Source organism: Lutra lutra, chromosome 7, assembly GCF_902655055.1.
Source record: "Lutra lutra chromosome 7, mLutLut1.2, whole genome shotgun sequence".
Taxonomy (NCBI): domain Eukaryota; kingdom Metazoa; phylum Chordata; class Mammalia; order Carnivora; family Mustelidae; genus Lutra; species Lutra lutra.
Genome location: NC_062284.1, coordinates 90,537,692 through 90,552,929, shown reverse-complemented (window position 1 = coordinate 90,552,929; position 15,238 = coordinate 90,537,692). Strand labels below are relative to the sequence as shown.

The 15,238-nt window shown below is 36.6% G+C and overlaps 1 protein-coding gene across 5 annotated transcripts in view; it reads right to left on the bottom strand.

Moving 5' to 3' along the window:
* LRFN5 (leucine rich repeat and fibronectin type III domain containing 5) overlaps nt 1–15,238 on the bottom strand; it is a 248,489-nt gene that overhangs the window by 70,843 nt on the left and 162,408 nt on the right. The gene's annotated exons all lie outside the window — the stretch shown is intronic.

The following is a 15,238-nucleotide window of genomic DNA, read 5'->3' as shown; positions in this document are numbered from 1 at the left end:
TTAGTCTGAAAATGATCAAAAAAGAAACTTCACTAATAGTATTACTATTAACTTGTCTTATAAGAGATATTTAGAAATGTTCAGTCATTAACCTACATATATGTTGCTTAAATTCCTTAGTGGCAGAAGTACTTTTACACTGGTAAGAAAAGATTCATATAAATATTTTGTAACTTCCTTAAGGCTATGCACTCAGCCAACCACATTGATCCATTTTTGTCTGTGTCTTTCAGGGCATCATGGATCATTTAATAGGGTATTGGATATTTCTCTCTAGCAAGAGTGATCTTTTATAATTAATGCACATTTCAGAGTTGCCTTCGAAGGTTAATGCACATGCCCAAATTGCCTTCCCAAATATTCTTGAAATTAAAATTACAGATTGGGATTATATGGATGAATGAAAGAGAGAAAGAATTAAGAAGAAAGAGAATGCCTAGGATAGGGTGACAATATATTAATAGCCAGAACAGCATGCAGATCTAGATTTGGTGATTCTTTTCTTGTTCCCCTCTATATTATCAAAGCTGAGAATATGTGCACACAGCATGCTTTAGCAATACCTGCTGGTTAGGAACTGAATTAGCTGAAGCCAGGAGAGTTCAATCGAAAGACCTCAGCAAGGGTATAGAAATAGGTTAACAATGCATTCAGATCAGGAAGAAAAAAGTGAACATTGTTAATGTCCCTCCGTGGAAATAGGAAAACATGAACCATCTTTTTCCCACAAATTTGACAGCTATTGTTATTATAAAGTAAATTATTTGGTTAATATTTAGCATGTACTAGTAGTTTTCCCAGGATGCATGTGCCTTGAGAAAATGGTTTGACCTTGCTGAAATCTGTAACATGGTATAGCATCACCAGAGAAAAAGCAAGATGGTTGCCACCTGGCTTGCAAGAGCTTGTTATAGATATAATGGATTAATGTAAAAAGAGAGAGAGATTATATAGATAACATAGCCATTCTACTGAAATTATTGTTAATAAATTATCTTAAGAATTATACATTGCTTATATAAAAAAATCTTTGAAAATATTTTACTTTTCATGAAGAAGCCCCTTCTTTTAAAAAAAATCTATTCTTAAAGTCAAAAGAAACTGAGCTAGAACATCACATCTACTCAAATATTCATTTGTTTTTCTTTCTAATCTGAAAATTATTTAATTTATATATAAAAGAGCGGGGAGGGGCGCCTGGGTGGCTCAGTGGGTTGAAGCCTCCACCTTCAGCTCAGGTCATGATCCCAGGGTCCTGGAATCGAGCCCCGCATCGGGCTCTCTGCTCAGCAGGGAGCCTGCTTCTCCCTCTCTCTCTGCCTGTCTCTCTGCCTGCTTGTGATCTCTGTCTGTCAAATAAATAAATAAAATCTTAAAAAAAAAAAGAGGGGGGAAAGTTGTTAATAGAAAGGTTTGAGAAAATGGAAATCATGAAAATATGACTTTCTGACTGATTTATGAAACTGCAACTTTGTTTTGTATACTACACAACAGACTATTTGGAACCACCGAAGATGTTTAGAGGAGACTGACAGAATTCAATATGGAAACCTGAAGTTACAGAAAATAGATATAAAATTAAAAGCAACAAATTAGATTCTCTAATAGCCTGACTCCCTGAAGGGAAAAAAAATAAAAGGACAATACTTTGAAAACTGCTCTCCTTTTACTCTCTTTAACAAAGAAAGGGGTTTCCAGTCATATGTTTAGTGGTAATAAGCCAAAACAAAACAAAAGAAAACCCCATACATTCATGGTCACCAATATTTTCAACATTACATTTTAGAAATCAACATTTCTCACATCAGTCTAACACAGCTAATTTTACTTTCTTTACAAACATATTAAATATTCATTCATTTGGGGGGCACCTGGGTGGCTCAGTGGGTTAAAGCCCCTGCCTTCAGCTCAGGTCATGATCCCAGGGTCCTGGGATCGAGCCCCACATCGGGCTCTCTGCTCAGTGGGGAGCCTGCTTCCTCCTCTTTCTCTCTGCCTGCCTCTCTGCCTACTTGTGATCTGTCTGTCAAATAAATAAATAAAAATCTTTAAAAAAATATTCATTCATTTGTAAAGCACTCATTACTTAATGACTTTTTCATAAACAGAGCCATGTTATGCCTAGAAATAATTTGGTTTAATCTTATTTTCTTATCTTTATGTATTTACCTCCTCTACCCTACCCATCTTAGTTTCTTTCAAAACCCTAAAGAAGAGAACACAGAAAGATACAGGATGTATCTGCCAGAAAAAGGATAAACATTATTGGTCTGAGTCTTCTTAGTTAGCTTACATTGTTTTATTTTAAATTTCTTTGAACATACTTTAATTCTTTATTTTAGCTTTGTTTATAGCTGTAAATGCAGAAATTATGAGCAGATTCACAAATCTACATAGTGCTGGCAGGTATTATAATAGGGTTCTGGAGGAAAGAACAGAAGAAGAGCCTTCCTCCTTGCATTTATAGCTCTCATACAACATGGTGCCATTCCATCCCAGTCCTACTTCACTGAAGTCTCTCTCTTGGGTGGGTGGCACCAGGTATTACCTGTACAATAATCTATATTTTCCAAAATGAAATGCATAACATTTAAGTCACAGTAGTTGACGTATTATCTGAGGGATCATCAAAGGAGAGAAAAGGAATACCAGTGTTAAGTTTTCCTTTGATTTGGTCTTAGTAATAAATAACATAACATAGAATGACATAGTTTGTATTAGTGTTTGATGGAATTTTACAAAGGCATTAGTACATTTAAAGTGCACTAATGGTGCACTTGGGTGGCTCAGTCAGTTAAGTGTCTGCCTTCAGCTCAGGTCACAATCCCAGGGTCCTGGGATCAAGTCTCGCAGTGGGCAGGGAGCCTACTTCTCCCTCTGCCCTCTGCCTCTCTCTCTCATGAATAAATAAAATCTTTAATTAAAAAAATGAAACAAAGTACACTAATGATAAGCATGCATCCACCTATTTCCCTTTTTCAATACTTTGGTGTACTTTATGATGTAAAAAACTCATCTACCGGGTCAGATGATACATGATTTCCCCCCCAAATATTAGATACAGTTTCCTGTACATCCATGTCTACATTTTCAGCATTGAGTATATTTGTGAAAAATTGGTCTGCAAGGCAGAATTAAATTAAAATTATACCAGCATTTAGTTTTCATTGGTCTGCATTACAAACTTCAATGCTGAATATCATTTTTTAAACTCCCAGATAGATTATTTGCACTATTTTAAAGTAGCAACTCTTTAAACCCAGTAATTTATCTGTATGGCTGAGAGGTTGGACATGCAGGAAATAAATCTTTAAAACATGCCTCTGGTATAATTATTGTAAAAAAAAGTCCCTATTTTCTTTTTCAGACCTATCCCCTCCATCTTTACTCAGCAAATAGCTTTCACTGTTTCCCATTACATTTAAATGTATCTATAAAGTGGGTTGTTACTTTGGCCAGATTCTATAACTTTCAGGTTGCTTTCAGTGAATAAAACTAACTCAGTGGGGATGCCTGGGTGGCTCAGTGGGTTGAGCCGCTGCCTTCGGCTCAGGTCATGATCCCAGCGTCCTGGGATCGAGTCCCACGTCGGGCTCCTTGCTCAGCAGGGAGCCTGCTTCTCCCTCTGCCTCTGCCTGCCACTCTATCTGCTTGTGCTCACTCTCGCGATCTCTCTCTCTCTCTGACAAATAAATAAATAAAATCTTAAAAAAAAAAAAAAAAAACTAACTCAGTGATTCTAGTGTAATACTCCAAACAAATTTCTGATCCAGAGCTCTCCCTTTCACCATCTCAGGAGGGCAAGGTGACTAAAATTCAGATGGGAATAGATTCTGTCTTTGCCTGTCTTTCCACTCTGTCCCCTTCTAAGCCATAGCATTTCACCCCTGGGCAGGCTAGTGGGCTGGGGAAAAGTTCAGATTTATCTTAACTCCAAGCTGTGGATGCTTCTCTAACATTAACTTGACTTTTTAATTTTTTTTAAGATTTTATTTATTTATTTGATAGACAGAGATCACAAGTAGGCAGAGAGGCAGTCAGAGATAGAGGAAGAGAAGCAGGCTCCCTGCTGAGCAGAAAGCCCAACGTGGGGCTTGATCCCAGGACCCTGGGATCATGACCTGAGCGGAAGGCAGAGGCTTAACCCACTGAGTCATTCAGGTGCCCTTTAACTTGACTTTTGAGACCACTGAGGCAACCAAAACAATTTCCCCCCAAATGCTGGTCCTGTTGTGGAATGCATTTCAGAATCCTTCAAAGTCCCTTGAGGGCCTCCCCACTTCCCAGCTCCCTGATTTGGAGAGCCAACTGGAATTAACCACTTTCACCTTTCAACTCCCCATAGTGGCCTGCTTTGGTTTCCTTTCTTCTGAACAATCTACTTGCATGGGGAACTGGAGAATCACTCAGGCCTAGCTAGCTTCCCAAATGACCACTAGTCTCAAAGAAAATTTGCCCATCCTAACCCTGTCAATTAGGGAGCTACACATTGCTCCCTTGTCATTCCCACTCTGTGCTTTGCTGTCCCATCTTCCTCCTTCCTTAGGAAGGCACAGGCTTAACAGAAAAACAAAACAAAACAAAACAAAACAAAACAAAAAACCTCATTATTCAGATATCCAGTAAGGAGGGAAAGGAGTGTTAAAAAGAAGGGAAGAGATGCAATCATATTGAAATATATAAATGTATCAAATCAACATGCCGTATACTTTAAACTTACACAATGTTACATATCAGTGATATCACTACAAAAAAGAGGGGAAAGGAATATCCTTTTTGGAGACATTCCAATCTCTATGAGTAAGCCTGTTTAAGGTGCTGTATTTGCCTCATACAAGGACAAATAACAGCCTCACAGAAAAAGCATTACAAATCCCTCATGGCCAAAGAGTCTTTCTTTTAGTAAACCGAGAAAGATATGATCTATCACTTCAGGATGAATATAATTAGTTTCTCTTTTTCTTCAGCTTTGGGCCCCACTCCCCAATTGAGAGGTGACTAAAAGATTCCTTTTAATATCCTATAACAAATATGCACATGCATATACATAGACACATAAGTATATGCAAATATTATATCAAATATATATACACAAATGCATAGAAACATACATACAGATACCTATGTACTTCCTCTTACTTTAGGTATTCAAAATGTATTTGCTTTCTTGGTGGCTATATATAGCCTTTACTTACTGAGATCTGCAAAGGGAAAATGGTCTCTTTGCTGAAAGCATACATTAGAAAACTCTGTCGGTCAATACTACCCCACTTGTAGTAACAAAGGAAGCACAATTCACACTTAGAGTGCAAAGCTGAAGCTAAAGTTTGAGTTCACAGAAATTTATACTTGTCCCTTTTCCCCTACTCCAGGTAAACAGGTTTCATTTATAGGGAGCTTTTATATCTCTGGTGATTCTTTTTTTTTTTTTTTTACGATGGAAGGTCATATAATTTCTGAGCTTGAGATTTATATCTTATACAGAGTGGTAAGTGCCATTATTATATTTGTAATACAGTGAAGTCAAAGAACAACCAAAAGCCACATTTTCAAAGGTTAAAAAAAAAAAGAAAAAGCTTTTTTAACCAGGATTAAAATTATTTTTTGATTGCCTGCTATTTATGGATGAACCATTACTTTCATCTAGAATCATTATTTTAATATGAACTCGAAAGATTTCCATCTACATTTCCAAAATCTTTTTCTCTCCACCTCATTTATTCACCCATTAGTTTTTAATACTCCCTTGACTACTTTTACCTCTATTTAAAGTCAGGAGGTCTATTTGATTTCAAAGTACTTGACAGGTGTTCTATTTCCAAACAAGAGCATCTGCTTAAATTATTCAGACCAGAGGCTCATTTGAACTCCTTGTTCATTGCCCAAATTCTTGTCCTAGATGGAAGAGGCAGTACTCCATATTTTAGCCTCGAGGCACAGCACCACAAACCCGTGGAATGCAGCAATGGGCTTTTACTGACAGCCGCCACCTCTCTCAGCATGTTTAACAATCCTGGCTTCCAACCACTCTTTCTTCTCCACAGGGCATTTGCAGACTGAAACTGCCATGTAGGTTCCCTCTAAAATCTTCATTTTGTCTCAATTTTTTAAAGCACAGATATTCAAGAAATTACCGGAAATAATGATGAAATAATTGGCTTCTGTGCCCCAAGTTTCTGATTTTCTCCCATTTAAGACTTCATTTCAAATTCCTTCTTTTGAAATATATCAGAGACCTACATTCAGAAATCAGTCCCTTTTTAGTATTTAATATGACTGTCAAGTAATTACATGAAGATAGACTGTGATTATTAAATGTTAGGGTGAAATAAAGATGTAAAGCAATGGGTTGTGTGATTAACATGCAGAAGATCTCAGAAGACTTGAAGGACAGACTGAGTTAACAAAATTAAATGTCCTAACTTTAGTTGGGTTCGAAAAGTAAACAGGATCTCATTCAATATGGTGACTTGAGACCCTTGATTTAACTTCTTCAGCTCTGAAATACCCAATGAAATGACAAATAGAATGCAAATCAAAACATAAATAATTTCACAATCAAACCAACAAATAGAAGTAAAAAGAAAATGAAATTAAAAAATAACAGGAAACTTTGGGAATGGTATTTAAAATTTTTGGCTACCAAACTGAGGCCTAACTATACTGAGGTCCCATAAAAGCAAAATAACTTTTAGGGATAAAGCAGAGCATCCCTCCATCGGAATCCCACTGACATCTTTAGCTCACAGTGTGGATCTGGTAAGTACACAGCATGCTGTGACATAAATATAAATGTCTTCTTGAGCTCCTCTCTGCTTTCCCTGGACAGCAGGACACTACTGTAGTAAAGTAACATACAAACATATAAACACACACAAAGCACCCCCTTGCATAATATCTAGGGTATAGTTTGTTGAATAAGAATCTACCTCAGCTTTCAGATTCCCAATAATCATAAATACTGACACAACTTTACCTTGTTACGGCTACTCAGAGTTTGGAATTCAAAAGAAGGAATCCAAGCAATTCTCTCTCCGAAGAGATTTATGCCAAGGAAAAGGAGAAACTAGGAAATAGTTATCATATGAAAAACAACTTGACAAAGTTAAGAAAGTAGCACAAGTGAATGGTAAATTGGATATTGCCCAAAAGCCAGTAATTGACTATACATGGTTAAGAAGTACATCAGAGTTTCTTTACTCTTGATTGAAAATCACAGATATGGACAGCAACAGCTCTAACATTAAAATACCACTCAAGGTGACCTTGAAGGACAATGGTGAAGGACATTTTCTCAGTGGGCAAGACTGAGTAGTGTACCTGATTGCAAGTTTGTCTGGAAATAGAGATGGACAGAAGTGTGGATTTTCTCTAACTCATGGGTAGTATCTAATATTTTTGGCTGGGCAATTAAGGATTTGGAAAAAAAATATGATTGAAAATTTGGTAACAAGAGATTCTGTGGAAGCGGCTTATGGAGAGACCTCTCTGGGTCCAGAGAACAAAGAAATCTGTGTCCTTTGTGAATGCTCAGCACACAGCACCTCAGCAGGATATCTTAATAATCAGGTGGATATGATAACTTTTTCTGTGGATCTCAGCCTCTTTCTCTAGCTCCTTCCCTCCTTGTGAAAAAAAAGTTGTCATAGTAGCTATAATGTTATAATGCATGAGCCTATCAAAGTGAATTTCTTACTTATCAAGGATTGTCTAGTTGTAGGAACTACTAAATGATCAAAGTTTCAGTAGCAGAGATCAATAATGGGCCCTCTAATATGGCATGGTCCCCTGAGATGAGACATCAAACTGACTGTAACAGGTTGATTATACTGGACCACTTCTAAAACAAAAGAGACAGCATGCTGTTCCCAGAGGAATAGGTATTTATTCTGGATAGAGATTTGCCTTCCCTCCTTACAATGTTTCTGTTAAAGCCAATATTTCATTTTATAGGGAAGAATGTGGTACTGGTCTTACATTCTTAGAGTTCACAGATATGACCCTATCTACCATCACCCTAAAATAGCAGACTTGGTAGAAAATGGAATGACACTTTGAAGACTTGGTTACAGTGCTCCCTGTGTGAAAACACATTGCTGGGCAATACTCTGAATAAGTAGGATATGGGATATGCTTTGAATAAGTGACCCATATATGGTGCTGTTTTTCCCAGATCTGGGATTAACAAGTCCAGGAGTCATGTTGTGCAAATGTAAATAGCTCCTTTCACTATTGCTGCTAATGATCCTCTAGTGAAAATTTTGTAGCTCATCACTGCAACTCTGAGCTCTGCTAATTTAAGAATCTCAGTTCTGAAGGGAAGAATATTTCTCTCTAGGGTCACAACAATGGTTCCATTGAACTGGAAAATGAAAATGCCACCTGGTCACTTTGGGCTCCTCATGCCAGTGAATCAACATTCATGGAAGAGGCTGATTATCCTGGTCACTACTGTAAAACTGGATTGATACTGTACAGAAGGAGGTAAAATGGGGCAAGTGTGGATGGAGCAAACACTCTCAGGGACTTTAAAAAAAAAAAGCTTGTACATCCTGTGATAAGTCAATGGAAAACTGCAATAATCCAATATAGGCAAGACTGTTAATACCATAGACCATTCAGGAATAAAAGTTTAAAGTCTGGGTCATCTAACAAGATGAGAATCTATTACTGGCTGATCATTACTTGATGAGGGCTGCTATGGATTTAATTGTGTCCCCCTGGAATTCAGATGTTACAGACCTAATCCCCAGTTTGATGGTTTCAGAGATGGGCACTAGAGGAAGTAATTAGAGTCGCCTGAGGTCATGAGAGTGGGGCCCTCATGATGGATCAGTGGTTTTATAAGAAGAGGAAGACAGAGAGACTGCCGTCTCTTTTTCTCCACATTTAAGAAAGCAGTGGTCTGCAAGCCAGGAAGAGGGCCACACCAGGAACCAAACTGGCCAGCACTTTGATCTTGAACTTTGCAGCCTTCAGAGAATAAACGTCTGTTGTTTAAGCCACCCTGGCTATGGTGTTTTATTATGGCAGCTTGAACTGACTAAGACAAGGGCAAAGGAAAAATAAAATCTGTACAGTTGGAAGGAAGATGCAAACGTCACCATGGACCATATGTCCAGGTGCAGGAGCAACAGACTGTTGCAGTTATATTACATGAAATGTGGGAAAATATATGTATATACATTGCATACATTGTACATTCATATATTGTAGGTGTGTATATGTATATGTATACTGTATGGATTATATGTGTGTATTTGCATGTATTTAGGTACATACATATACGCAATAGTTTTCCTTCATTCATTCCTCCATTCATAAAACATGTTAATAGTGGTTAGCTTATTTTTCAGTATTTACATTACAAGATATCAAAGGGTGAGTGTGACTCAGCTGGAAAAGAAATACACGTTACTCAGAATTAGATAAAATGACTTGCATCCTCTTTGGGAGAGGTTAGGATGTTCTCGGTTTATGTGGGATAGTTGGATGGTTTTTTTAATCACTTTACTCAGAAAGAATAAGATTTAAAAAGTGAAATTTAAATGCCACATTTTTAAAGGTAGACAACAGTGGCGTTAAAATGTATATATACTTCTATAAGCTGGAGCAACATTTCCCAGAATTCCCGTTATAGATCAACAGTAGAAGTTGTCTAAAGAGAAATTTGTGTGAGAAGTGGAAGGAGGAAGTGGAGTAGCAGTGATTTTTCTCTGCAGATGACCATGGTGAGATCAGGGGAAAGACAAGCAGAGGTGCTGGCGGGTTCCTTCTTTGTTCTGCCACTCCACAGCTAGCTCTTCTTTCCAACTGCTGACACTGTTGACCAACGGGCCCACAGCAGAAGGAACATCAAGAGCCTTTCTCTGGCCTTCCCTCACGGCCCCTCTCTGGCAGCCTGGCCTGCCCAGCTTCCCTGCAGCTCAGATTTAGCCACCTCTGCCAGTGCTCCAGGAGTGCTCATTGGAGACCATTCTCTGACTTCCCAACTGCCACTTCTGGATTTTACCTCCCGGAATACACTCAATATCCAAAGTACTGACAGTAGTTCTGTTTCTCTGACCAGATACCTACTGATACAGAAGGTTACATATACAGGGTATAATAAAGACAAAACTTTTACAACATCCTATATAGCAAGTAACGTATTGAAAAAAAAAATAGAAAGCTGATGAGAAACATAAAAAAATTTTTTTTTTAAATCCTAAGATTCTTTAACATTGTTAGTTTTGATTTTTCAGGAACACGTTTATTCAAACCAGATTAGAAATTAGGGATGGAGTGGTGGGGTGATGGACATTGGGGAGGATATGTGCTATGGTGAGTGCAGCGACTTGTGTGAGACTGATGATTCACAGACTTGTTCCCCTGAAACAAATAATACATTAAATGTTAATTTAAAAAAATCAATGAAAAAAAAAGAGAAATATCAAAACTTTCCAAAAAGAAGTCAAAGCTAAATCATTACCAGAACTGTAGCCCCACAAAATAAAGAGATTAACAACTTGGGGAAAAATAATGAAGTGTATGGATATCATACATATTGATCATAGAATAGGCCTGAAAGAAAAATTTTGCCAAAACAAAACAAAAACTGTGTGGGCCACATAACTCCACTGCAATTCAAAGGAGACAGGTATAAATACCCAAAATACAAACCAAACATTTGGAAGTTAATAACAATAATAATAATAACTGATCTAAAATGAAGTAAAATATCTTTTTATAAAATATTTACCAGATAAATATAATAGGGTCATTAATTAAAAGCTAATTTATATAGTCAGAGACATTATTAGCAATAAATCCATAACTTAACAAGGTCATAAATAATAATGGATAAAATACAGAAGAAGTAAGCATTGAACTAAACACATTTTTAAATTAGCCACAGAAAATAATTTCTGAAAGAATTTCTTTATGATAGAGGAGATTCCTGACTCCCCTGCTTGTGCTCATTCTTTCTCTCTCCATCAAATAAATAAATAAATAAATAAATATCTTGGGGAAAAAAACAAATAAAGAGGAGAAATTTAAGAAATTATTACCAAAAAAGTAGAATCAGAAAATTCAAGAAATACTTGTTCAAGGAAAAAAAAAAAAGAAAAGAATACCTCTCAAGCCCTAGTCTAATCAATAAAAAAATAAACCCACATACATACACAAATGCATAACATTTTAAATGAACAAAGGAATATAATCACTTAAAGGGAATTTTTAAAAAATGATATGCTTGAAATTGTTAATGGAATATATTTTTCCTTAGGAAGGTAGTAATTTTCGTATCAATTCAGAAAAATGTAGGAAAAAATGAACAGGTAAATGAACATTGATAGAACTGGAAAAATTGTTAACAATTTACTTCTTATTAAGATAATTGGCATTTTAAAAATAATTTACATACTTTAACTTCTAAAAGGCAAAAATTTTAATGCCATTTAAGTTGTTCTATAGAACACAAAATAAAATATTCTGCAAAAGCCTGGTTTTTATTTACCATGGACAAGTGTACTTAGTCAAGAAAAGAATCCCTGAGGAAGTTACTTCTATATAACCAATGAACTTAAGGAAACTGTATGTGAGTAGTTCCCATTTGGCAAAAGAGAAATTGAAGACTTTGAGGCAGACAGTGTTAATTAGGGATTTGGAGTTTAACCTAAATGAAATGGCAATTAACTAAAAGAAATCTAAACAGAATATAATCACAATTGCCTTTGAAAAAGATCACTCTAATTGCTGTATAAAGATTTATTTATTTATTTATTTATTTATTTATTTATTTGACAGACAGAGGTCACAAGTAGGCAGAGACAGAGGGGGAAGCAGGGTCCCGGCTGAGCAGAGAGCCAGAGAGCCTGATGCAGAGAGCCTGATGTGGGGCTCGATCCCAGGACCTTGGGATCATGACCTGAGCCAAAAGCAGAGGCTTTAACCCACTGAGCACCTGGCACCCCCAATTATAGAAAATGGACTGGAGGAGTTTAGAGCAGATGAGAAAAGATCAGTAAGGAAGGTATTGCAATCATTTATCAGAAAGATCAAAATGGCAACAGATGGAGAAAAAACACTGTACTGGATAAATAGTTTTTAGTAAGAATAACAGGATATGGTGGTATATTTGGTGTTATGGTGAGGAAGAAAGGTGTCAAGGTTGACCTGATTTTTTATTTATAAAAATAGATGGGAGAAGATGTGATGGACATCTCTGAGATGAAACAGAAATAATTCACTGAAATAGAACACCACTGGAGGACCTCATTTGGTAGTCTGATGTTATAAAAGGAATGAAGGCACCATTTGGCAGAGAGGGAAGGATGGTGAATGACTTCAATATTGGATATGAATTGGAAATGACTATGAAATAGTCAAATGAAAATATAAAGCAAGCAACTACCAAAATGAGACTGAAACTCAGTAAATTCTGAGCCAGAGAAAATTATTCTTTTTTTTTTAAGATTTTATTTATTTATTTGACAGAAAGAGAGAGATGACAAGTAGGCAGAGAGGCAGGCAGAGGGTGGGGGGAGCAGGCCCCCTGCTAAGCAGAGAGCCCGATGCGGGGCTCGATCCCAGGACCCTGGGATCATGACCTGAGCTGAAGGCAGAGGCTTAACCCACTTAGCCACCCACGTGCCCCAAGAAAATTATTCTTGAAATAACTGTTATATAGAAAATAATTAAAATCTTAGATATAGGGCAGACTACCTGAGGGAAATGCATAGAATGAGTTTGAAAGCTAAGACCTTTACTCAGAAGGATTTCAATACCTAAAGTCTTATGATCTAAAAAGATGGGAAAGGTACACACAGCGGGGGAACCAAGAGTACCTGGCACCATGAACAACAAGGTGGGAAATTGCTTTCAGAAGGAAGGGACACACAACAATACCAAATGTTAAAGGGAGGTTGAGAAATAGGAGAACCAAAGTAGGTTTATTATAGAACTTCTCACAGAATTGCAGTTTTAGTAAAGTGATTGGAACACAAGCCAAATTTATTTTAGTGAAAACTGAAGAAATTAAGACAACATTTTCTAGAATCTGAGCTATGAAAGGACAGGATAATCTGTAGGGGATGAAGTATGAAGGGAATTTTTTTTTCCTACAGTTATTTTTAAGTACAATATTTGGCTAGGAAAGTGCACATTTCACAAGCGTGTGTATCTTTAAAATTTTTTAACTAAATTCTACACCCAACTCAAGGCTGGAACTCACAACCCTGAGATCAAGTGTCACATGCCCTACTGACTGAGCCAACCAGGGGCCCCTCATAAATGTATATCTTGATGAGTATCTATCCGTCTAGTGAAACTAGACACATAGCCAGGACCTACATAAAGAAACAAGACATTAATGGCATCTCAGATGCCTCCTTCTCAACTTCTCTTAAATTTTATTTTTTTCAACTTCTCTTAAATTTTAAAAGCATATTTAGATCAATTTTGCTTGTTTTTGTACTTTACAGAAATGGAAATAAATATTAAGTATTTTTTTGGTTAGTGTTGTGAAGAAACTTTTATTAAAAAAAAAAAGCAGGAAATATTTAATGGTTTAGAAATCACAGTGTTGAAGCAATTCTTTTGAAAAGAAGTTTGGTACACAAGAAGCAGAAGGGAAAATCAATCAAATTATAAGCAAAAGGACTGGCCCCACAAAGGTGAAGTATCTCTCCTCAACTTCAAAAGGGGAAGGAAAAAAAAAATCTATGCATATGTAGGCAGATTTTTACTCCTAAAAGTAGGAAGCTGAGGGAGTTCTCTTCTGGTGCTCTTTCTTTCTTTCTTTCTTACTTTTTCTGTGAAGGAGAGAATATCTGCTAGATTTGGGGCAAGTGCAGTGGTGCTTTTGCTCTTCCAAAGTTCAGAGAGAAAAGAGGAGGTTTGAAATGATTATAGATCTGTAGGCCATGTTGACAAATTGTCTGAAATTGGTAATCATGAATTTTACATAAAGAAAACTGTAGGATTTTCATGAAATACATTCTAAAAATAATTCAATGGGAAAGTATGATCTCTTCATGGAAATAAATATTCATGATCTCAGTGGCCCTTTTGGTAATATTGAAATTTAATACAATTCTCTTTAAAAATTTATTTGTGGATTTTGTTTTTATATTATCTTAAAGAGACTATATATATATAAAAGATGAGTCTATGTTCACAGAATTAGTCTTTGTCTTCATGTGGTGTATAGTGGAGGTTGAGGTGACGAGGAGTAAACGTAATTATGAAAATGACTAATATAAAGAAACTTGCAGATGATGTTAGGATTATAAAGCTGGGAATGACTATATTATCAGAGAAGTGAGAAACTTCTCTGAGGAAGTGAAACATAAGCTAAATTTTGGTAAATGAGTAATGGTTAAGTCATAAAACATAGAAGAGAGATGAGTGAGGAGAAGGAAAGAATATGACAATAAAAGAGATGTGTAAGGCCCTGTATCAAAAAATACAGAGTTGTCATACAACTGAGAAGAGTCATGAATCCAGTGATTGTTGTAAGGAAATTGCATGAAATAAGGTTAGATAGTTATAAAGAGGTATGGATATGGAAAAGTCATAAAATGAAGTCCACGGTAAATATTTTCAACTTTAAGAAAAATGTTCCAGTAGTAAATTTGGGATTAGAGAAAGACAGTGATATAATACTCAGGGTGAGACATGGTAGTGTTCTTGAATATCACAGTGTTGACAGTGAAGCTTGACATAAAGTAGACAGATGTGGGAACTAATGAAGATGGAGAATCAATAGGACTTATTGAGGAGCACCAGGGTGGCTCAATCAGTTGAGCATCTATCTGCCTTAGGTTCAGGTTGTGATCACAGGGTCCTAGGACAGAGGCCTACATGGGGCTCCCTGCTCAGTGGGGGCGGGGGCTGCTTCTCCCTCTCTGTCTGTTGCTCTCCCTGTTTCTGCTCTCTTGCTTATTCTCTCTCTCAAATAAATAAAATCTTTACAAAAATAGGAATGGGTAAGGAAATGGAAGGTTGCCATGGATGACGTCTAGGTTTCCAAGCTGAGAAACTGAATGAATATATTGAGAAAAGTGAGGGGAAGAGTAGGTTTCAGATAAAATGGTCATGAATTCAACATTGGACACTTGATTTTTGGGTGTCCATGTTATTAAATAATTATTGGTTATGGAAAAAGAGGCTATATATATATATATATATACATATATCTCACCTGGAGAAGAGAAGTAGAATAGAGGATTTTTTTTTTCCTCACTCTTTTACC